Here is a 26,093-nt window from a genome sequence, read left to right as displayed (position 1 = left end):
ATGTAAGGATCACAGGGTTACAACTGGATGCTAAACACTGTCTGAATTAATTACCCTCTCATTGAGGGCATGAGGTTAGCTTTCAGCCATATGCCATCATTTTTTAAGTGATTTTTTTTCCCCTGGAAGATGTATGAAGTAAAACTAAATAGCAGTGAAAAATATTTCACATTAAAACCAGAACCATTACTTTATGCTGAAATAGAAGTCATAATTTTCTCTTTTTAAATTTTTATTCTTTTTTCTGTCCTTTTTGTTCTGTTTTTGCTCAACCTGCCTTTCTTTTCATGGGTTTACTTGTCTTGTGATATTTTTCTTTTTCCTGCAGAGCATAGATATAATTTCCTGTGTGGCACTCAATATCTCCAAGACCTAGGATGCTCCTTGAGAGGCATGGTACTATTTTGAGGTAAGTTATAGCATAAAACTGCATTAGCTACCTCATTTGTGAAAATTATACCAAATTCCCAGATATGTGGTAAGCAGTTGCTGGTAAAAACACAATCCTAATGGTTTTCATAATTGATGTTTTCAAAACCAGAAATAATTCTGACCATGTTGCATCCTCCTTTTAGGACTTTAGTGGTGAGAAAGGATTCTGTGTTTTATGAGGCTTAGTAGTATTATATTTAGACTTTTTTACTGCTATATTTCTGTAGCAGAAAGACTTAAGTTTTTTCTTATACTAGTTTGTGAAACACTAATGGAACATAAATATATATATTTATATATTAGTAGTAGTAAAATTCCAGGAATTCATTTTTGTAGCAGACAATTCCACATAGAATATGAGCATTTTTCAGCTAGTATAATCCCTTTAAAAGAAATCATTGCATCATTCTGTTTACCTTTTTTCCATAAAATACACAATTCAGTGAAAGCTCTTCCAGTTAATGTTTAAAGTATTTTGTCCTACTTTACAATAGCTTTTGGAATTAAATGTTCTGTAGCGCTTATTGGTCTACACATTAATTATAAACTGCTTGACCTTAATCAATTTCTCTTCTATTAGTCCAAATTCATACTTAGTGTTTAAATAACTTAAGGAACATGATCTGACTCATGCAAAACTTCCATTGACTTTTACTGGAGTCGGTGAAATTTTGTCAGACATCCAGAGTCTAATTCATTGCTATATCCCAGAATACAAAACTGCAAACGAAAAACTGGTGAACTTTGTGCCATATAGCAGGTTAATGTTCTTTTAATGTTTTTCCTGGTCTCAATGGGATTTTTTTGATAAATATGTAGCATTTATAATGACATTTAGATTCCTGGTGGATAAGTATTAATTTATAATCATATACATATACTTACTGGTTTTATTATATGAAATATTAAGTTACCATTTATTATTATCATTATTGTTATTTTTCTTTAACGTTAGGTTCTAGGCACCTCAGTTAAATGGGGTCTGTGTACAGAAACAATAAATTTTTGCTGATTGCTCATTTCTAAAATATTTAGGCATATTTTAATGGTGATATTCGGTAGTTGAAAAATGCTCCTCCTGTAGATACCAATAAATTAAAGATTACCTAGACTCGGATGAAGCAAAAAGAAACTCACAATTCCAGAATGATGGTGGCATAAGGACACACATCCTACCCCCAACCAAAAAAGTACCTTTTGATCAAAATAAAGCAACCACAGGGGTAAGGTGGAGTGGGATGAGGGGGGAGGTTGCTTGCTCTGGAAAGGATATCAAGCACACACCACAAATGTCAAAGATTTTCTTCCAAATAGAGTTTAGAAGCAAATTAAAAGAAGATGCCATTTCTTGAGAGAGTCCTGTGGGAAGTAGAGGAAATTCTGGCAAGCCTTGTGAATATCAAAGATCCCCCTGGCTGCAGGCTGGCTCTGAGAAAGGATGGGGCCTCAGCGCCTCTCTCATACCAGAGTTCAACAACATTCCAAGGCCCCACTGGCATCCCTGGAATGTAAAGTGAGCACCGGGGCCCTCCTCACTGTTTCTCTGGGATTGGGCCTTTTGATAGTCGCCTGAGTTCCCTCAGAGGAAGGAGGGCATCCCATTCCTAGGAAGGGGTAAGTCTGAAATAGCGACAGGAATAAGGAGACCAATGGAGCTGGAGAAAACATATGGACCACAAGGCAAAACATATGGACCACAAGGCAAAACAAAAAAAAATAGAGGACACTGCATGGAAAACTGGAACTAATATGACAGAAAAATCTTGCTCTGCATCAGGTATCCTGGGTTGCCGTCCTGGGTCACTCACTACTGGATGTGTGCTACTTAACAAGTTTCTTATCCTGTTTGTGCCTCAGAGTTCTCATCTATCATGTGAGATGATAAACATCCCACATGTGAGGATTAAATTATAATATATCACTTCTATTAAAAGGGAATGTGATAGTACCTAGCACATACTAAGTGTCCCATAAATGCCAATTGCTTGTATTAAATGATTGAACACATTTCCTTTGAATTATTAAATCTAAATAAAAATGGGCTTAAACAACTCGTTTCTTTAAAAAGTGCACCCTCAAATTAGGTTGAAAACAGTCTCTAAATTGTATAAAAGAGAGAAAACTGAAACAAAGTGACTCAAAAGTTGATAAAGGACAGTAGGATAGAAAAGCTAATTGCTATTACCCAGTGACATTCACTCTGTACAATACTATCCGTTGCCTCTGGCTACAGCAGGTTGGATCCGAGATGGACACCTAACCAAGAACAGCCAAGCCGTGGTCTGGCTGGTGGCTAGTGGCCTGCACAGTGTCATGGCTGAAAGAGGTTTGGGAGAGGATAGGTTCATTTCTTAAGTTGGGGGATTAAATGAGCTGAATGGAAGAGCATTGTCGGAGTGCCCTGGTAACTCCTTGTAGCCTTAAATGAAGTACAGCAGAAGAAGGGATACATAGAAGGAAGCTTGCCTTGGGCTTGGGCTACCCTGTGGGGAACAGACAAGAAAATGCATGGATATAGTACATTTCTGTTGCAGGAAGTGGTTTCTACCCCTGCTTCCTGCTCCGAGCCCACTTTGTGACAGCAGCAGAGTCCTCTGTGAAAGATGTGGGGTTTTTTGTTTTGTTTTTTTTTTTGTTTTTTTGGTTAAAATTGGGATCCTGACAGGGAATAATGTGATCCTGGAAAATAGGCAAAGCTGGGAATTCTTGGCACCCTAACCTCTACGAGGTACTTTCCAGAGCAGGTCCCCTCCCAAGTGTGATGAGACTTCCCTTTATAAATCCATCCTGTGACCAAAGCTTTGGAAGTAAGCAAAGGCAGATTAAGGAAGAAAGGCCCTTTACTACTGATGCTTCCCTTCAGGGCCCTGAGGCTTAAGCCTTTATTTCTAGAAGAATGGGGAAAGGAGGAGCTAGTCCCATTTGTTGCTAAGCAACCAAAGCTTTGCAGGCCTGTTCTCAGGTCACGTTTGCAGCTACTGAGAATCAGTGACAAGGTGGATGTAGCAATACAGGGAGAAGCCTCTCATTTCAACATTTCTGGTTCTGTATTTTAAACGATGGCGCTCTCAAGAACAAAATCGGTCGGAAGCTTATCGAAGTTCTCCAAGAATGATGTTTTTAGAAATAAGCCAGACCTAAGAAGGAGGGATAGATTTCAGACTCACATCAACTCCGCAGGGCATCTCATCTTCCCATGCAAAGTCCAGGCCCCATACAAAGGAAACCAAGAATAAATTTAGCAAAAAATACATACAACCTGTATGAAGAAAAAACAAAAACTGACCAACTAAATGAAGGACCTCAAAGGGCATTAGAATGGATGCAAAGACATTGCATGTCATTTTTGGGAGCACAAATATTGTAAAGACATGAATTTTCTATGAATTTATTTGTGAATATACCACAGAGGTGCCTTCTGTTTTTTGTTTGTTTGTCTTGTGTTTTGTTTTTACATGACAATATAATCCTCATTCATTTGGAAGAGGAAATATGTAGGATTATTTAGAAACATTCTGAGAAAGAAGAGTAATGATTAGGAATTTGCCAAAGACATATTGTGAGCTGTTTCAATTGTCACATCTTGCCAAAGACAAGATGTGACAATTGAAACAGTGTGATAGCAGCATAAGAAGAAACAGGCAAATCAATGGAAGAGATTAAGGAGTCCAGAAGCAGACACAAGTGGGAATTTAGCAAATACTACAGGTGACATTTCAAATCAGTGCATTGAATGCATTCTCCAAAAGTCTTTTAGAACAAATGGCTTAGCATTTGTAAAAATATAAAGTTGAAACCCTTCTCCCATTTACACCAAAATACATCCCAATTTTATTTGACATTTAAAGTTAGAGATTTAAACTGAAAAAATGAGATCATAAAGCATGAGATGAAAATTTAGATTAATAATATTCTAATCTTGAGGTGGGGAAACGTACTAGTCAGCTCAAGCTGCCATAACAAAATGCCATAGACTGGGTGGCTTAAATCACAGAAATTTGTTTCTCAAAGTTCTGGAGGGGAAGTCCAAGATCAAGGTGCAGGCAGGGCTGTTTTCTCCTGAGGCCTCTCTCCTTGGCTTGCAGATGGCTGACTTTTCACTGTGTCCTCAAAATCTGTATGTGGAAGCCTAACCCCCAATGTGACTTATTTGGAAATAGGACTTTTAAAGGTGAATTTAAGATAGTGAAATCATAAGGCTAGGGCCCTAATCCCATATGATTGGTGTCCTTATAAGAAGAGGAAGACACACGAGAGATGTATGTGTGCAGAGAAAAGGCCATGTGAGGAAATAACAGGAAATGTTTTCTAAGTATTACCTCGAAGGCAGAAAACAGTCACTGATTTCACAAGAAATAAAAGGAATTCAAAGAAAATAATAAAAGTCTTATTTTTCATCAATTTGATTTAAAAAAAAAAAGGCTACAACCCAGCATTGGTGAGACTCTGGAGATACAATTATATACAAGTACTCTCCCACAGTGTTGGTCTGGGAGTAGGCTGATATAAATACTGTGCAGGGTAAATTGGCAATTCGTAACATAGTAAAAGAATGTGTATGCCTTTCCCCATCTTGGACTTCATCCTGTAGATACAGTCTTGTGGGTGAACACAAAGGTATGAACAAGAATGGGAGATTGTTTCAGGGAACAAATTTGATGTTAGGAAATATGAGACTGGATGGACTAATTAAGGTATCAGTTATACAGTGGAATACTCTTCATTTTTTTTATAATTCTTTTTTTTAAGATTTTATTTATTTATTTATTTATTTGAGAGAGAGCAAGAAACAGCATGAGAGGGGAGAGGGTCAGAGGGAGAAGCAGGCTCCCCGCTAAGCCGGGAGCCCAATGTGGGACTCGATTCCAGGACTTCGGGACCATAACCTGAGCCAAAGGCAGTCCCTTAACCAACTGAGCCACCCAGGCACCCTGGAATACTCTTCATTAAGAAATAACCAGTTCTCGGGCACCTGGGTGGCTCAGTTGGTTAAGCGACTGCCTTCGGCTCAGGTCATGATCCTGGAGTCCCGGGATCAAGTCCCGCATTGGGCTCCCTGCTCGGCAGGGAGTCTGCTTCTCCCTCAGACCGTCCCCCCTCTCATGTGCTCTCTTTCTCATTCTCTCTCTCTCAAATAAATAAATAAAATCTTTAAAAAAAAAAAAAGAAAGAACCAGTTCTCTGGGTTATGGACAAGAATTTCTAAGAGGTAATGTTAAGTGAAAAAAAAAAAAAAAAACAGGTTAGAGTATGTTCCCATTTTTGTAAAAAATATAAATAGAAGTACATATGTTGAAAGGTGATTATTTATAGCCTGAACTGTTTACATTGAACATATAATATTTTGCTAATCAGAAAAGAAAGTTATCTTTATTTTTTAAAAAATCAACTATTTGTAGAAATTAAAAGTCTATTAAAATATGTACTTAAAAATATACAGAAAACACATTTTTTAAATGACAAAACAATAAAAGTAGGTAAAAGACTCTTATTTGAGGGGGCACAGCAAATAGAGACAAGGCCTTTTAAAGACTAGAGGTTTAGGGACACCTGGGTGGCTCAGTCAGTTAAGTGTCTGACTCTTGATTTTGGCTCAGATCATGAACTCAGGGTCGTGAGATCGAGCCTGGTGTTGGGCTCCGTGCTGGTCATGGAGCCTGCTTAAGATTCTCTCTCTCCCTCTACCCCTACCCCCTTCCTCTTTAAAAAATACATATATATATATATAAAGACCATAGTTTTAAACATTTGGGGACCAAAGACTTAAAGCTTTCCTGTGAAAGTTTTATGCTGTCTGTAGATGAAATGTGGTAACAGAGAAGGGCCCCCCTTGACATTTATGAGAAAGATTTTGAGAAATACAGCTGGGTGGCAGAGGAGAGGCACTTTGCCACCAACGAAGAGTTTACCCCACAGTGTTTCTCTTGAAGTTGATGTCTATCCCTAATGTGGAGAAGTGTGCATCAGATTTTCAAAGGTGATAACACCAGCTATTAAGATTAAAGAAAGTTGAGTAATTTCTCTCTTTCCCATTACATGAAGTATTGCTTGCTTGCTACATGAAGTATTGCTCACTAAGCAATATTTTGAGCTCCTTTTTTTTAAGGGACATACTTGATTTTAAAAGATCAGACATGTCCATATTATATACAGTATAGAAAGTTCTTTGTTGGTAATCTTTATTGCACCCTATATTATGTGACTTTTGTCAAATTTTTTAAAAATCTTTTTTTTTTTTTGCTTCCTAACAAGTATATTTAAAAATATGCAAAGTTCACTTTTTACGGACTTAATACTCAGTCTGTTGTGTTGATCCCACAACATACCCATGATGCTAAAAATTCCATGCTGGCATTTCGGATGGGAGTGAAACAGCATACTAAACTACTTTCAGCAAGCCTAGTGCCAAATAATGAAAAAAAATTTTTTTTATTTATCATGAGTCCATTTAAGCACCAACATGTTTTTGCACTTAGTAGTGAAGAGGAAATAGATAGGAATAAAATGATTATTAGGTTTTGATTACACATCATACTCTCCTACACCATTGTTTTTGTTTTCCTGTAAAAGTGGCTTGTGCAGATGTGCAGCCCCATCTTCACGTTTTGCTTTCATATCTGTTGGATGAAGTGTTTGGGGAATAAGGATTCAGCAAGAAAAGGCAGGGAAATTTCTAAGATAGAGAATGAAGTGCATAAGGGGCTATAGACCCGGTGGAAGGTGAAATACATATCCTGGAAGCCAGAAAGAAAAACAAAAACAAACAAAAAGGTTGGCAGATGGGAATTGATAAGTGCAAGGGAAGTTTAATATCTGGAAACTTCTTAACCACAACTACTGCCTAACGTTTCCTCTAACACATATCCAACAGAAGTGCTTTGCTTTTTCCTGAAGAATGTATCATTTTAATTCATGACATTTTGAGTCAAGCACTGTACTGAAAAGTTCCATTATATATGTCTTACTTTTTAGAAAGATAAAAAAATTGTTCCTTCAAATATATTATACATAGATCTAACATTAGAAAAGAGAGTCAAAAGAGAGACCAAAGAAATGTCGGTTGCTTAAGATATTAAGACATTTAAAAAGAAGGAAAAAATGCAAAAGTAGTTAAAGCAATCCAAAAGTAGGATTTAATATGGGAAGAGGTATACATGTTTAGAAGATCATAATAGAAGGAAATCAGACATGAGCTCCTGTGAAAATTTTCTGAATATTTCAGATAGATATTTGTTCAATAAATATGAATTAAACGGTCACAGGATTCATATCACTCTCTTGTTTCTTAAGTTATATATCAGTTCTTAAATAAATCTTGCTCCCAATAAACTTATCATAACCATCTTGCATTAAAATAACTGTTAAGGAATTACAAAATAAAATTTATATAAAGGCGAGCATATGTACATATATTACTAAAGGAAAATATTTTAAACCTTCAGCAAAATTGGATAGCCTCTATAAATCAGCTTGGTACACTTGTTAGTGTAAAAATTTGTCTTTAAATTTTTAAAAGGTTTTAGGAGATCACAGTTTCTCAGTCCATTTATACACTTCTTTTTAACAGGTAATTTAAAAAATGTTCCACTCCATACTCCTTTTTTTTTTTATGTAGTAAGAATGTCAGCAACTTTAGACATTTATGATCAGTCTTTCCAACTTTTGCTATACTCATTTAATGTATGTAACTTGTTATTCAGAATGTGTACTTGCCCTTTAAAAGCACTCCCAAATGAATATAAATATCCAGTTTTCAGATTATAATATATGTTTATATATATGGTTTCTTCTTTTGAGGTAATTGATAAAACTGATTTAAAAAAGGTAAAAGATAACCTTTTAACAAAGGAAAGTTTCTAAGCTTGAGAATGTTAGAAAATATAAGAGGTGGAAATAATAATAATTATGTACCCTAAGGACATTTTTAAATAGTATTGAAAAAAATTCCAAATAAAATATCTATAAACTCAAAATTATTCCTGAGAATCAATGGATTTTAAACAAAGTGTGTAAATGATTACATTATTTTCTTTTTTCTAGGAAATAACAACTCTCTCACTCTGACCATTTGGGTGTATGACTTTATATCTTTGATTTTCATCTTATAATTCTATACCAATTAACAGTGTTCAAACCCCTCTCATATGTTTATATAATTTTACTATTATATCACATTGTTTGGTTGAAGTATCATCCTCATCTTTAAGATGTGAAAACTGAGAGTTATTCATCTTTTCAACCATCATATATTAACTGAGTTTTTTAAATATGCCAGATGCTGCTCTAGGTCCTTGACTCCAAAGATTTAACAACCATGGTCATGGAATATGGACATATAAAGATAGCAGTATGTTTGAGACGTACTGGGAATATATAGGAAAGAAAACAAATTCAAAGTTGGATCAAGAAAGGCATCTTAGGGAAGATGAAAGCTGAGCCAAGTATCATGAATAAACATTAGACAGGCAGACAACCAAGTAGAAGGAGGAGACAATTTTTGTGGAGGCAGCAGCCTGGGCAGAAGCACCCATGACAGAATGTATTGTCCGTTCTGGGAACAACTGAAGAACTATAGAGGCCCACTTTAGGTTGGGATGGGACAGGGGAAAGAAAATAGTGAGGGATGGTGTAGGAGACAAATCCAAAGGCTAGACTGTGAAGAGTCTTGCCCACTCTGTTAAATGGAGTTCATACTGAAGGGTGTGGAGAACCAGGCAACTCATCAGATTTGATTCTTTGAAGAAAACCCTACAGCTTTGGAGAGAAGGCAAGATTGTAGGGTATTGATTCTTTTGGGGAAGCCATTGTAATAAAGCAGATAACAAAAATCCAAACTAACATAGCAGTAGTGGGAATAGAAAGAGACCATGTAGGGTATATTCAAGACATTAAATACTTGTTTAATTTGGGAATATAATTCACAGTGGAAATAAGTCGAAGTGAAAGGTACATGAACATCTAGTTCAGATATCTGGAATCATTTGTTAAATTTAACATATAACTGGGATTTTAGAAAGAATGATTGTGTAAGAATAGTCAAGAAAGTTTTAAAAATGAATAAAGAAAATAGGAATCTAGCATTAGAAGATATTAATTAGAGCACTATAAAACTATCATAATAAAACAATATAATTTTGATACAGGAAGAACCAGATGAATGGGACAGACCTCTAAAACAATAACAATAAATGTTTGTAGGTCCAAGAGCATCATAAGGAAAATCAAAAGACAAAAAACTGGAAAAACGCATTCACCAAATAAGAAAGAGAATGGATTTATTCATAACTTTAATGAATAAAGATCTCTTGGAATTACATTAAAAAATGATATAACACTGTCAAAGCATATAAACTTTTCTAAATATAAACAAGTGGACAATAAGTATGTACTTTTGAATAAAGTCCAAATTTATTCTTCAATAGAAAAATAAAAATATATCATTTTTTACATATAATTACAGAATAATAAAAAATAATGCCAATCATTAATGAGTATGTGGGGAAATGGCCGCTTTCATATATACCTCATTAAAATGAGAATGCAAGAGAGTGAACTGCAAAATCTTTCTGAAGAGCAGCTTTGGCAATATGAATTTAAGTCTTAAAAATGTGCTTTGAGGGGCGCCTGGGTGGCTCAGTTGGTTAAGCGTCTGCCTTCGGCTCAGGTCATGATACCAGGGTTCTGGGATCGAGTTCTGCATCTGGCTCCCTGCTCAGCAGGAAGCCCGCTTCTCCCTCTCCCACTCCCCCTGCTTGTGTTCCCTCTCTCGCTTTCTCTCTCTCTGTCAAATAAATAAATAAAATCTTTAAAAAAATAAATAAATAAAAATGTGCTTTGACTCAGCAATTTCAGATCTAGGAATTTATCTTAAGAAAACATAAATATATGAAGAAACTTAGTGTCTTTGCCTCTGTCCCCCCAAAACAGACCCTGAAACAAAGTTTTATGGGCAAGTCCTTTATGGCAGTGTTACCCCAGGGAGCAGGAGTGAGGGCTGGGGAGCAAAAGAAGGAAGGAAGGAAAGCCAGCTTAAGGATGCCATATTAATTCAGTCACCTTTATGGGCAAGAGGTTGCTTGATGGTGCAAGGTCATCTGAGAAGCCATATGAAATGTGTCTCAGGCTTTCTATCTTAGGGGAAAAGAGGCAGCATGTATGTATCTGCTCCCATCTCTCATTGGGCAAATGTTCATCTCACAGGGACTTAGCTCTACCACATTTCCAGGTTGCACATGTCCATCCATCCCCATCCTAGTGTCTCAAGTCCAGCTTGAGGATCACTCCACCTGACAGCACCTCTGAGGTGAGGTGCTGTCAGGTTGCACTTGTCTGAAGCTTATCAATGCCCTTGAATTGCCTGGAACGTGAGGCTGAGAGGATCTGATGTGGTGCATAGGAGATGTTTAACCAGACCCATTTCTTGCAACATAGATCTGCTCATGTCCTCCATTACATACATCTCCCCTACTGTGACATGGGCCTTCTTTTTTTGTGAGACTAGGTTGTCTTCACTTGTTCCCTGAAAGAGGAAATGTACAAGTCAAATTTGCCATAGGCTTTTTCAAGGTGAAGGACAGCTACAGTTTCTACAAAGACTTAATAGAAGATGAGTGAAAAACAAACAAACAAACCACACAAAACCAAAGCAAAACACTTCACAATCTCCACTAATGCCACTAGTCTAGGGATTGTAATAGCTATTTATCACTTCCCTTCTTCATCACCAGCTCAAGATTTCCCTGACCCATAGCCAACCCTTGGCCCTCGAGTGGAAATGGATCCAATGTAATCAACCTGTAATAAGCCACCAAGCTTATCTCAAGGAATGATGCTATATCATGTGTTGATCTCTGCTGCTGAAAGGTTGGTCATTCAGCAGCACAGTATTGATTAAAGAGAGGCCACGTAGAGTCTGTACCCCTGCACGATAGCTTCTGCATTCCTAGCACTAGTGTAGTGAAGGACAGAGTAAAGTTGATACTCACAGGATAAGCCATATATTCTTTGTGGTGGATGTGCTCTGGGGCACTGATGTCAGATACAAATCTTCATTCTTTGTGCCCAGTGCATAGGCCTTTTTCACAGATCTACTTGTCATCAATTTTCTAAACTTGTTTTTAGATCACTGAAAACCCAGCCTAGCCATTTGCCACTGCCTAGGGCTCTCTCTATATCCTTACCCTGGGTCACCTTTTTTTTTCTCTTTGAATTAAACAACTAAGTATACTGCTCACTATCTTCCCACTGGGAGAGTTTCCCTTCACCAGTGTCATTTAGGTCATCCTGAGTGGTGCTATAATATGGCACCAGTCCATTTTTAGTTAACATCAAAGTATTGTGTTGACCCATCTGTGAACCAGGCCCAATTACTTTCCTCCTGCATCAGTTGCTCTATAAGACCTTCTACCCCCTTGAAGTCACAGGTTGGCGATGATAAAGAGGTATCGGTGAAACAGAGTGGTTCACATAGGATGTCTGGTTCACATGCTCATGTCTTTACTTAAAAAGGATACCCTAACATGCCCCCAAATCAATGGGCCCTACAAACTTTACAGATGTGACAAGATGCTGAATTTTTGTGGGTTTTATTGTTCAACCTTTGACAACCATGGATCTCTCTAGGGAATCAGCTCTTCACCCACCAGGTCCAACTAGTGTGGTGTCATTTATAATACAGCAACTAATGATGTAACCTCAGAAATCTTGTAATGTCAATTCTACTGCATTCTATTCATGGAAGCAGTCACAAACCTGCCCAGATTCAAACGACCACCTCTTGATGGGAGGGTGCGAAGTTCCTAGGATTAAATGTGGGATAGGGGGGCACCTGGGTGGCTCAGTTGGTTAAGCAACTGCCTTCGGCTCAGGTCATGATCCTGGAGTACCGGGATCGAGTCCCACATCGGGCTCCCTGCTCAGCAGGGAGTCTGCTTCTCCCTCTGACCCTCCTCCCTCTCATGCTCTCTGTCTCTCATTCTCTCTCTCGCAAATAAATAAAATCTTAAAAAAAAAAATTAAAAAAAAATGTGGGATAGGAGATAATGGTGTGGCCATTTGGGGGAAATATAATCTGTCACATGCATTCTCTGGATTCACATCATAAATCCATTTTTGCCTTCCCATCTCCATGAACTTTTTAACCACTTTCTTAATACCATTCCAAGAAAATTCTAACATTTATAATCATCTCATTTGCTTTAGTGCAAGCTTCAAGAATCCATCCCAGGAAAGTATTAGGACCAGTTTCAGATATTCCTGATAAGACACTGAATCCTGAATTACAGGTTATGGCAGGTATGTCAAAAAATTTTCTGCAATCTCTATATTCATTCCAACGCCTTCACTATTTATGCCAAAGAGCCATTCTTACATGTTCTCCTGATTCCTGCTTATACATATTATCCAGGTTCTGCAATTTCTTGGTGTTTAAGCTATTTCTCCCAAGAGCAGGAACTATACATGGTGGTCACTCAGCAATTTGACCCTGGTTACTTGATCCTGGTTACCGACTTGGAGGCTAAGAAGCATTTCAGTGGCAGGTCTTGCATCATCTTGCAAGGCACCAGACTCAGATGAGGTCATTGCAGATTCTCCATGCAAGGGAAGAGTCCTCTCTTCTGACAAAGGTGCTGCCTCAGCAAAATATCAAGTTGAGAATGTGAGAGCGTGTGATTCTTAGGCTTTTCCATCCAAATGTTCTCATTTCAGTTCCGAGCTCCAAGCCTTTCCCTATCCGGGCCCCAACTCTGATACAGAAGTTCTCTACAGATGCTGCCTCATAATCTCATTTAAACTCTGCCACCTTTACAATTGTATCTTAAGCCTGATTTTCAACCAAGTGGGCACTGTAACTGGAGGAGATGAGATTTTCCTTCAGAGTTGCCATAGAGGATCTCTGAGTTTCACAGTTTGCTGGAGTTGACAGTTGGCTATTATGAGACTTCATTTTCTTTTTTTAAGATTTCTAATACAGTGAACAAAAACTAGCCTATACCACAATCCTTACAATTATAACTGTAATTATAATTGCCTTCATATCTTCATTCGGATATCTCACCTTCTAACTATACCTCATCTCAATCAACCAAAGGAGAAAGTCTTAGTAAGTAGGATGCCATCAGTGTGTATGTGTGTGTGTGTGGGGGGGGGGTCCTCATTAGTGTCTGACCATTGAGTAATCCAGCTCCAAAATCCTATTGTGATGATCTGATTCTAGGGTCATTCCTAATACCATCTTTCTTGATTTTTTTCACCCAGAAAGCATAAAACAAAGTCTTATGTATACATGCTTTATTTAGAGAGGTTTACACAGGGAAGCAAAGAAGAGAAAGAGGAAAATCACTGTGGACGGCTGGTTGCTAAATCCTGTAGACCATCTGAGAAATTTGATAAAATTCTTATCATGTCTGTCCATCCTGGGATAGAAAGATGATAAGCCTATATCCACCAGGTTCATTCCTATTGATCAAAATTTCATCCCATGAGGCATGGGCACCAGGAGATTTCTTGGAATCCCATGCCTTCTAGTCAATGGAGAATTCTTGGGACAGGAGTCAAGAGACTCATCACAGGTGCCCGAGGAAAGATGCTATCTGGTAGCATCTATGTAAAGCTGGTCAGACCTTGTACAGAAATGGTTGTCACAGAAGAGTCTGTGATAAAACAGGTAAGAATTAAAGGATCTGAAGAAGTGCTTAAGAGGTGTCCAATACTATGATCATAAGAATATTTATCATATTTATCATATCATTAAACAAGGGAAAATAATTGATAAATTACTATCAATTCAGGATTTATTCAATAAATTGTGGTATGTCCGTTCAGTGAAACACTGTGGATCCCTAACAAAAATTACAATAATAGAAGGATAAATGATGATATTAAAATATTCACAATTTTTTTTAATTTATTCATTTGAGAGAGAGAGAACCAGAGAAAGAATGAGCAGGAGGGAGGGGCAGAGGGAGAGGGAGAAGCAGACTCCCCACTGAGCAGGGAGCCCAACGTGGGGCTCGATCCCAGGACCCTGAGATCATGATCTGAGCTGAAGGCAGATGCTTAACCGACTGAGCCACCCAGGTGCCCCAAAATATTCACAAAAATATGAAATTGAAATTTCTGGTTATATCAGCAATGTATGACCTGATTTTATAAAATCAATTCTGTTTTGTCTAAATCAATAATTTTCTCATTCTTCAGAATGACTAATGTACTTCTTTATTATTTTTTTTTCCTATTATTTTTGTTTTGCTATATCCTCCTGGGGTTCTACTCAGGCTACAGAAGACCTCACTTTCTCTCCAGAAATTATTTCTAACTTCCTAGTAAGAAAGAATTTCCACAACAGCAATAATTCTTCTCCTTTTCTTTCTTCTGCTTCTTTTCATTCTTGTTCTTATTCTTCATAGCACCTTCTTCTGCATCAGCAAGATAGAGAATTATAAATTATTGTTTCTTCTGGATAAAAGCCTCCTTTTCTGAAATTTATCAGTTACCGTACTGGTTGTATTAGTTTAAACAATAAGAATTTATTTCTCACAGAAGTCCAAGATCAAGGTGCCATTCAATTAGTCCCTTAGTGAAGGGTCTCTCTTCCTGGCTTGCAGGTGGCTTCTTTCTTGTGTCCTCAAATAGTGAAGAGAGAAAGGAAGCAAGCTATCTGGTGTCTTCTTATAATGGCACTGATCTCCTCCCCACCCTCATGACCTCATCCAAACCTAAGTGCCTCTCAAAGGCCTCATCTCCAAATACTATCACATTGGGGGTTATAACTTCAACATAGAAATTTTGGTGGGACACAATTCAGTCCATAGCAGTTGTTATAATTAATTTTATAGAATCATAGATTCTTAGGCCAGGATGAAATTGAGAAAATCCAGTTCAACCTTTTACTCAAAAGGAGAGGTCCTGGCTATAGGATTCCTGAGCAGTGACGCTGCTACTTTGTATTTATCTTAATGACTTTTTAGGCGCAGGGAGTTTACTAGCCAGAAGAATCTTTTCAAATGGTATATTTGTCTCTTAGGATGAGCACAATCCTGAGGACAAAGTAATTTTAAAATCTTAATAATAACAATAACAGCAGGCACTTTCATTGCTCTTACAACATGCCAGGAATAGTTCCAAGCACTTTTCAAATGTTATTACATTTCATCCTTACTCTAACCCTATAATGTAAGTGCTATTAGTATCCTCATTTTACAGACAAAGAAACTGAGGCACAAAGAATTTAAATAACTTGCCCAAGGTCACATGCTGAGTAAGTGGTGGAATTGGGGTTTGAACTCCAGCCATCTGGCTCCAGAGTCTGTACTTTTAAACATGACATCAAGAAAATAATTTCCAGAGCTCCCACTTTTATTTCCTCCATTCTCATTTGCCATTGCTCCTTTATTTTTCATAAGGTTTCTATGATCTCTAGGCCAAATGAGATTCCAAAAATAACAATTTTAATCTTCAAATCGAGGGCATGATTTCTAAATGGACCAAGTTATTTTTGTGAACCCTACATAAAATGCAGGAACAGAACTTTGGAAAGGAACTTCCAGATGGCAGTAAATCTTCACAGTTCAGTAATTAAGCCTTTTGAGAATGTTAGTCTGTTATGGAGCCACTGCCTGATTAACTGTACAATATCAATTATATCAAACGGCACTACTTTAATTCTGTCAAAATTTAGAGAAATCTGACATGCTGACACGAGACTCTGTGAAGTGTGATAATGAGCTGCCAAGTGTCATAAAGTGCCATGGAGGGGGGAAACACCCTTGCTTTCGGAAGAAAGGTGGTTTTTTTTTTTTTTTCTTTATTCCTATTAGGGTATGCTATATTAAACACCGCAAACATCCAGAACATTACACACCTCTACTGTTTCAAATGAACAGTCTAATTTTTAGTTTTTATGAATGAGGTTCAAGTGATAATAGACAAATTTATAGAAAAAAATAAATATAGCCTATGTTTTTGGTTGAGAGAGATTATGTATCTAGGAAATTAGGCCCTTATACTTTTGTTCTCCCATTCTTGTGAAGAATGGTTCTCAGAAAGTTAACTGTAACTTTCCAAAAGTTAAAAGTTAGACTTGCCTAATTTTACAGTGACAGACACTTGTCTGGTCATTAAGGACAAACCCAGGCTGTTTAAATAGCAAAGCTGCAGTTATTAAGTGACAGGATCTTTCAACGAAGTTTGGCTTTCTTGAAAAGAAATGTCCTTTTCATGAAAAATAGAAGGGACTTTATTATAATGGCTATCATCAAATGTAAGAGCTTAGGGTTTCATCAATGAAGGAATAAGAATAATTAAAAGGCACAGGCCACTCTGTTTTGATTTTTCCATCATTACTTTAATGCAATATTTAAATATTTAAATTTTCTTTTTGTGACCTGAGGTAGACAAAAGGACTGCATTATGATTTAGAGAAATGCACATGTATCATTAATGAACATCTACCGTGGAGAATTTATTCCGTTTCATATGTTTGGTGATCATCTCTTTCTGAACCACTGCCATATCTGTACTCCTTGACCTCCTTTTTACCTCCTTTCATGCACTTCCTGTTACCTTCTGGATATTTCCGTTTGGAAATCCCAGCACTCTGTGGAACTGCAATGTCCAACCCATCGGTTATCCCAGCCCCTCCTACTGATCCTCCCTTCCCCTTTCCCTTGGTTAGGAGAATCATCATCTTCCAAGTTGCCTGAAGTTGAAACCTCAGAGTCTTCATTATTTCTTCTTTGGTTCGTCCTCTTTCAGCATTCTATGGATTTATAATCTATTTCTTGCATCTTTTGAGCTCAATAGTACACAACCACACAAAAAGGTTTTCTCTTATTTTTTTAAAATTACTGCCTTCTATCAAGAGTAAAAACTTTGCCATCCTTAATGACATTTGGAGAAGATTCTATTTTCTGGACCTCCCTACACCAATAAGTTTTTCCTTTTCCAGAGCCCTTCAGCCCTTGTGATTATCCTCCATGGCTACTCTCTGCTGATCTTCCCCTTTCTTGTCAGGCTTTCCCTTCTTAGGTACCAGCAAGATGGAGCAAACGTTACATCTGTGTTTCTTGGATCATAGGAAACCTAGGGAGCCCTGCAATGATAAATGATAGAAGAGTTGGCTGCCACATTCCCTTCTTGTTTTTGTCCAGTTGTCATTTTCCAATCATATTTTTCTTGGCTGTGGTAGGCTCAACAAAACAACAAATACATCAGCTGAACTGGATGGGGTGTCACTCTCCGATTTGATGGGCACTTTCAATTGTTTATGAGTGATTTTCTTGGAGTTCCTCTCATTAGTCTTTGGGAAGGGAAGCACCCCTCCAGTCACATTGTCTTCTTCCACCTAAGGGATGGAGGTGGGGGTGGGAAGGGTAAATAAAAATCTTAGCACTCACTCTTCCTGTATTTTCTTTCTATATAGACAATAGGGAAGATTGCAGCTGAGATTATAGCGGGAGGAGGGGGAGGTTGCTGATTCAGATGCCTCTTATATCCAAAATAGGTATGTAGCTCCTACTATTTACTCAACTATTTGTTACTTTATTTAGAGTGAGCTTACTTGAGGCTACTTTTACCTGAACTTTGGGTCTTAGTAACCAGTTCTGGGGCAACAGAAAGGGTCCTTCTTAGGATCTTATTACAAGTCACCAAATTGTCCTGATTATTTCCCCCAAAGTATTTTTCACATTTATGATAGTGACAAGAATGTTATCTTAAGAACTAGCATCAGATTTTTTTGTGCACGTGTGTGTGTGTGTGTGTGTGTGTGTGTGTGAGTGTGTGAATGCGTATGATGGGGGGTCATGGAGAACACTTTCTTGTTTAAGAAAACTCTCGGATGTCTCCAAATAGAATACACATTGCAAATAAGAGATATAGCCAATCTGTACCTCTGCTATCTACTAGGTAATTGTGTCTACTTAGCTTTGGGACTTCAAGATCCCATCATACCCTCGGAAATCAGAAAGTGCATTTCAGTGATGGTACTTCTCACTGACTGATATATAAGCTACTAATAAAGATGGAGACACAGGGAAGATTGGGATTAAAACATTCTAAGTCTCTTGAATTGTTTGGGAGAAGAGGTACTGGTTAATCTATTTTAAATTATTATTGCTCTTTTTGAAAATCATATATATGTTGTACAAAATTCAAATGTACAAAGGTATTCAGTGAAAATTATTTTCCATTCCCACATTTACTCCACATGTGGTGCCTATTTCCTTTCTCCGGAGGCAACCACTGTTACCAACTTCTTAGGTATACTCCCAGAGATATTTTGTACATTCATTCATTTGCATATGTGTCTGTGTATGCAAAAATAGTAACACATTACTACGTAATTGTTCCTTTCTTTTTCTTATTAAACTGCGTAATTGGAGATTGTTCTGTATCAGTACATACTGGGATGTTTTTTTAAAAAAAACATTTATTATAACCTTTCATTTGAAGTAAAATAAATTATGTAATTGGTCCCCTCTGTATAATGATTACTTTTAAATTTTGTTAATCAAGTAAGTATTTTATGTAATAAGGATAATCATTAAACATACAGAAATAGAATATATAAACTTCTAAACAAGTTAAGGGAAAATAGGGAGAAAGAAAAATCATCCACTTATTAGAAGGCAGTAAGAATGGAAAAAGTAAGAAAGAAAATGTACGATAAATGGAAACATAGTACATACAGTAATATATGTAGTATAATAATATAGTAGAAACAAATCAAAATACACTGGATATAATCATCTTGATGTATACTAGTAAAACTAGCAATTTAAAAAACAAAGCTTTTAAAGTTAGATTTTTTTGAAAACCCAACTAAATGTTGTTTATAAGAGATTCATTTAAAATGTGATTGCACAAGGGGCACCTGGGTGGCTCAGTCAGTAAAGCATCTGCCTTCAGTTCAGGTCATGATCCCAGAGATTGGGATGGAGCCCCAAGAGCCCCAGGTCCCCCAGGTCGGCTCTCTGTTCAGCAGTGAGCCTGCTTCTTCCTCTCCCTCTGCCTGCTTCTCCCTATGCTTATCCTCTCTCTCTCCGTGTCAAATAAATAAATAAAATCTTTAAAAATATAAATAAAATGCGATTGCACAAAACATTCACTTAAAACATGACTGATGTATAGAGATAGAAAAAAAATCACAAGATAATTACCAAAATTAATCTGGCATAGGTATATTAATACCAGAGAAAATAGACCTTAAAGAAAAATTATTATTATTATTATTATTTTAAAGATTTTATTTATTTATTTGAGAGAGAGAATGAGAGAGAGAGAGCACATGAGAGGGGGGAGGGTCAGAGGCAGAAGCAGGCTCCCTGCCGAGCAGGGAGCCCGATGCGGGACTCGATCCCAGGACTCCAGGATCATGACCTGAGCCGAAGGCAGTCGCTTAACCGACTGAGCCACCCAGGCGCCCAAGAAAAATTATTATTGACAGGATATGTATTTAATTATAAAGTTTCAATTCACCAGAAAGATCAAACATTTCTGAGTCTCTAGGTGTAGGCATATAGTGTAACAACATTGCCTCAAATATATAAAGTAAAAACGGACAGAATTATAAGAAGAAATTGGCAGATCTACCACAAAATTGAATAATCTGTTTTTCTTTTTTTAGGGGAGAGAGCAAGCACACAAGCAGTGGTGTTGGGGGTGCGTAGGGGCAGAGGGAGAAGGAGAGAGACTCTTAGCAGGCTCCATGGAACCACATAGGGCTTGATCTCACGAGCTGGGATCATGGCCTAAGCAGAAATCAAGAGCCCCATGCTTAACCAACTGAGCCACTCAGGTGCCCCCATAACTGGATAATTTTAACACCTTGCTCAAAAGTCATAAATTCAAGCTAAGCAAAAAATGGTAATAATAAAGAAAATTTGAATAACAAATTTAGAAACCTGAACTATTGGTCAGTTATAGACTTTCAAAACAAATAGAGAATACAGTCTTTTTTTTTTTTTTTTTAAGATTTTATTTATTTATTTGAGAGAGAGAATGAGACAGAGAGAGAGCACGAGATGGGGGAGGGTCAGAGGGAGAAGCAGGCTCCCCGCTGAGCAGGGAGCCCGATGCGGGACTCGATCCCTGGACTCCAGGATTATGACCTGAGCCGAAGGCAGTTGCTCAACCAACTGAGCCACCCAGGCGCCCTGAGAATACAGTCTTTTCAATCACATATTGATTATAAAAATAATCCTCTATTAGGCCAGAGGAAATCCCTATAAATAACAAGAAATTAATATCATGTAGATTGCACTTTCAGATCAAAATGCAATTAATTTATAAATGAAATAAGGAAAGAAAGCTCATAGTCCTATCTTGGCAAACTAAAAACCTAAAATTCTAAGCAGTTGTGGGTCCAAAAAATAATTAAAATGTAAATTATGACGTTTAGAACTAGATTTCAGTGAATGCACTGTATTAGATATTTGTTGGACCCAGTAATAGAAGTTCCTAGAGAGACATTTTTAGCTCTTTCTATAAATACCTAAGGGAAAACACAAAAGATGGAAAAAATAGTGAGGTAATCATTGAATTTAGGGAGTTAGAACAACAGAATAAAAGCAAACAGTAAAGAATAATAAGCAAATGCACAGATTGATGAAATAATATATACACAATAAGGAAGATCTATAACATAAAAACTAATTGAGTGGCAAAATTAAGAACTAAAAGAAAACAAATAACCAGTATTAGGAATGGAAATGGGGATCTAACTAGAATAAATTAATGATGTATATTTGTCATCTATATGAAGGTACAGTTGAAAAATAACCCTACATCTTATACTAGATTCTTCTTTGTTGTTCATTTGATATATGCTTGTTTTGAAGCTATGAAGAACTGTCGGGTTCTCTTTATATGGCACTGCCTCATTGCCCCTGATAAACTATCAGAGAGGCTTTTTGGACACACACATTAGTGCTGTCTTTTGGTATGTCTTCAAATACAACTTTAAGGTAGTGTAGTTGGGATTCTATATTGGCCTAGGGACAACCGAGAAGTGATTGAATTTTGTGTGTGTGCAGGAGATTCTACTTTTCGTTTTGGGGTCTATATAATCTTTCATGATGCCATTTTTCCAGGGTTGAAAGATTAGTCCATTGACAACCATTCTCAGATAATTTATTTTGCTTTCAGTCTCTTCTTCCATTTACCAAAGACTTATCTCAAAGAATTGCACAGTTGAAAATAAAACAATAAAGTGGTTCATAACTCGTCATAGTTTACTATAATAACTCCTCTAAAATTATTTGCATATAAATAAGAGCCAGTGGTTTAAAATGAGATAAACTTTGCTTTAAGGGAATTACAGGCATCAAACATAGTAAAATGGATATATATTTTTCAATGTATGGAAGCTGTAAGTGCTCAGAAACATTATGAAAATTGTTTTAATTTGAGATAGGCCTTGTAAAACTGATGTAATGGAGGTTCTAATGCAGTGTTTCTAACTCACCCCACTCCAGGTTTTATGACTTACAAATACATAGAATTTATTCTTGGAAGAAATTATAGACGAATGAGTACAAATCCACCTACATAACTAAAAAAGTAACGGGTATAGTCCACATTAGAAATCAAGACCAGTTTACTTTACTTTTTTTTTTTTTAAGATTTATATTTTTATTTATTTGAGACAGAGAGAATGAGAGACAGAGAGCATGAGAGGGAGGAGGGTCAGAGGGAGAAGCAGACTCCCTGCCGAGCAGGGAGCCCGATGTGGGACTCAATCCCGGGACTCCAGGATCATGACCTGAGCCGAAGGCAGTCGCTTAACCAACTGAGCCACCCAGGCGCCCCAAGACCAGTTTACTTTAGATAATCTCCGGGCTGGCTAATGCAGAGAAAGGAACCGCCAGAACCAGTTTGGGCAAGTCCAAGTGTTAAGTGAGTCACCAGAAGCTACAGTGCTAATCTCTTTTTTTTTAAATAACTGATTGTTTTTCATTCAGGTTTGTTCCAGGGTCAAGCAGAGTTTCAGCATTCCAAAAAGAGGGATGGAACTACCTCCTTGTTGTAGAACACTTTGTCTTCATGTCACAAATATTCATGCATATATTCAACCAACTGCTATTTCCCGACAAGACAGTGTTTCAAGACTACCTTTTCTATTTACATTTCACATGAATAAAAGAGTACTGTTCCTTGAGAAAGCTATTTCTTCATTAGGGCAGGTTCCATATACAATCATTTTGTAAACTGTGAAAATAAAGAACAAGACTAAATAATGAAGCGATGTTTGTGCAGTTGAATAGACTCTCAAAAATTTCATTAGAGGTCCGTGACAGAACTGAAATTAAAACTTGAGTATCTACATATATGGAGTATTCCTTAGCTTGAGAGGATCATATCCCTTAATTTTTTTTTCTGCTCTATAATGCATTGCTGCTACTCTTGTGTTAACTAAGGGATCTTAGTAAAATATAATTGCTTAAAATGGAAGAATATAACTGCATATTTTTCTAGTTATAGGTAGCCTTATTTTTGGTATTTAGTATCTCCTAGCTATTGAAAATGCATCATGTGTAATCCTCATAACAACCATCAACATCATCTTCATGTTACAGATGGGGGACATGAGGCTTAAAGAGGATAGGGAGCAGGACTTCCAGAATAACAAGAACTCTCTCCCAAGCAAATAAAAATAACTGGTGTATGTTAAGAAAAACATTTATTTAAGCGTCTGGAAATTGTCCTAAGAGCATGCAGCAAATGGGAAAGCATTTATTCAAGAGAGTCTGCTAATTCTCATTAAGAACAATGAGATTCTGTAACATTTGAACCATGACCCATTCTGTTACTTGGCTTGGTGTTGTAGAAGCTCTACCCCAGTGTGTGTATCTAAGATGGGAGCTCCCTATTCCTCCAGCTCCCTGTTCTGAGCCATAAATCTTACCATGAGGAGCTGACTGCCAGAAGTTCTTATTTCTCCCAGAACCATATTGTATAAGTAGGCATGGCTGAGAGGATGTTCCTCCCTACCCAATCCCCATTTTTAAAGCAGAAGCTCTGCTCCAGGGACAAGAGATTGAGAATATTGAGGTCCTGATTATAAACCTCCTCCTTCCTCCCCCCGCTTCTCCCAGCTCACTCATAGAGTTGAAGTTCCATGTTGAGAGAGTCAAGCCGAGAAGAGCTGGGGCAGTCACCACTTGCCCCTGTGACCACTTGTAGAGTAGAAGTATCACTCCTGGAAAAGCAGACCCCCAACCCCAGCTCTGTACAATGGCATAGGGATTCTGCCCAAGGGGTAAGGCAGGCCATAAAGAGGAAGAGCTTGACAGTTTTACCTGAGGGGACAATTCTTATTTGGAACAGAAAGAGAATTCCATCCCTAAGGGTGTTGTCATGCAGAATGGCGATCCTGGCGGAGAGCAATTAAGAGGAGGCTGGTAGTTCTGATGTAAACAAAATTGCAGAGTAGTCAGAAGTTCACTAGACAGAACCAGTGAAAGAGCCAAAAAAAGCCTTCCTGGGATCACAGTCAACTGTGGGAGTCAGAAAGGTTGTGCACATATGGAGGCTTCACATAATCAGGAAAAATCAATCTCAATTGCTTGGGACAGGTGACTCATTTCTTTCTTCCATTTGGTTACTCCTTTCTTTCTTCAACTTTCACCTTTTTTTGAATGGAAATGACAATAACTATTATCCTATGCCTGTCCCACCATAGCATTTTGGGAACAGATAACTTGTTTTCTAGATACATAGGTCCAGACATAGAGAAGAATTTTGCCCCAGAATGGATCATACTGAACATCTTAATCATACCTGATTCAGGTGATTTAGATGATTAGACTTGGGGCTTTTGAACTAGTAATATTTAGATGATATTTTGTACTTTGAGTTAATGCTGTAATGGGTTGAGACTTTGGGGGATTTTGGATGTATTTTGCATGTGAAATGTACTTGAATCTTTGGGGACCAGATGGTAGATTGTGGTAAGCTGAATAATGGTCCCCACAAAGATGTCCACACCTTAATCCCTGGAACCTAATAATGTTACCTTATATGGCAAAAGGACATTGCAGGTGTGATTAAATTAAAGGTCTTGCAATGACAAGGTTTTCCTGGATTGTCCAAATGGAACCATATGCAGTCACAATTGTCTTCATAAGAAGGATACAAGAAGATCAGACAGGGTGATAGGCAAGAGGATGTATAATAGAAGTAGAGACTGGAGTGATGGAGCCACAGCTCAAGGAATACGAGCAGCCTCTAGAAGCCGGAACAAACAAGAAACTAATTCTCCCCTGGAGCTTCCAAAAGTAACCAGCCCTGCTGTCATCTTGATGTTAGTCCATTAAAACTGATTAGAGAATGGATTTGCATTGCTTTTGGCCATGAAGTTCATCGTAATTTGTTACAGCACCTCTAGGGATCTCATACGGGAAGTATGTAGGTATGTAGGTAATTATAAAAGAGAATGTAATGGCATATTTCTTCTCCTTTCACCTCTTGCATGATTTTAAAAGGAATTGCATAATACAATAGGAATATAATTATATTTGGGGGTCTATAACAGAGAAATGTATTTGATAATAATGGCATAAAGGAGAAGGGTGTGAACAAAGCTATATCGGAGTGAGGAAATGACAATAGATGATAATGTACATCTGGTAGAAAAAAAATGAAGAGAACCCCCAAAGATAAATACGAAAGTTAAAAGTACAAGCTCTGGGGGCGCCTGGGTGGCTCAGTCGTTAAGCGCCTACCTTCGGCTCAGGTCATGATTCCAGGGTCCTGGGATCGAGTCCCACATCGGGCTCCCTGCTCGGCAGGAAGCCTGCTTCTCCCTCTCCCACTCCCCCTGCTTGTGTTCCCTCTCTAGCTGTCTCTTTCTCTGTCAAATAAATAAATAAAATCTTTAAAAAAAAAAATTACAAGCTCTGTAATTATATACTAGGTTTATTTCTTCTCCAAGTTTCTTTAAAATACATAAGGGTATATAAAATAATAATTAGGGGCGCCTGGGTGGCTCAGTCCTTAAGCGTCTGCCTTCGGCTCAGGTCATGATCCCAGGGTCCTGGGATCGAGCCCCACGTCAGGCTCCCTGCTCCACGGGGAGCCTGCTTCTCCTTCTTCCACTCCCCCTGCTGGTGTTCCCTCTCTCTCTGTCAAATAAATAAATAAAATCTTTAAAAAATAATAAAAATAAAATAAATAAAATAATAATTAGAACAATATATTGTTGGATTTACAACATGTATAGATTTAATATGTGTAACAGTAATAGCACGAGAAAAAGTGGAGAGAGAACTAAGCTACATAGGAGTGGGATGTCTAGATTTTATTGAAATTGAGTCAGTGTAAATCTGAAGTAGATTCTGATAAGATACACTTTGTAGGCTCTGATGTAACTGCTAAGAAAATAACATACCATAATTAAACATATCATTAAAGGAATTAAAATGTTCCAGTGGAGAATGTCCACTCACTGTAAAATAAGGTAATAAAGGAGGAATATAGGTGCAAAAAAGACATGAGATATATAGAAAATAAAAAAAACAAAATGACAGATGTAAATCTAACCATATCAATAACAACACTAAATGTGAATGTATTAAACAATCCAGTAAAAATAAGAAATAGGAAAATTATATTCAACAGAAAAACTAAAGCAAAATCTAACTATATGCTGTCTACGGGAG

At 37.4% G+C, this 26,093-nt stretch overlaps 1 long non-coding RNA gene across 2 annotated transcripts in view; it reads left to right on the top strand.

Annotated features, from left to right (window-relative positions):
• The window catches only part of LOC118012080, a 56,133-nt gene extending 33,412 nt beyond the window's left edge, over positions 1-22,721 (top strand). Inside the window, exons 2-4 of one of the 2 annotated variants that reach the window (XR_004679604.1) lie at positions 329-409; positions 12,634-12,726; positions 17,855-17,891. This is a non-coding gene — a long non-coding RNA (uncharacterized LOC118012080). Of the gene's footprint in view, positions 1-328; positions 410-12,633; positions 12,727-17,854; positions 17,892-22,394 lie in introns of those variants that run through there. The other variant, XR_004679605.1, reaches the window with a different exon arrangement.
• Positions 22,722-26,093: the final 3,372 nt, after the last annotated feature.

Source organism: Mirounga leonina, unplaced genomic scaffold (genome assembly GCF_011800145.1).
Source record: "Mirounga leonina isolate KUSES-001 unplaced genomic scaffold, KU_Mleo_1.0 Mir_151, whole genome shotgun sequence".
In the NCBI taxonomy this organism is placed as follows: domain Eukaryota; kingdom Metazoa; phylum Chordata; class Mammalia; order Carnivora; family Phocidae; genus Mirounga; species Mirounga leonina.
Note: the sequence above shows the minus strand (reverse complement) of the source record. Positions and strands in the feature narration are given on the sequence as shown.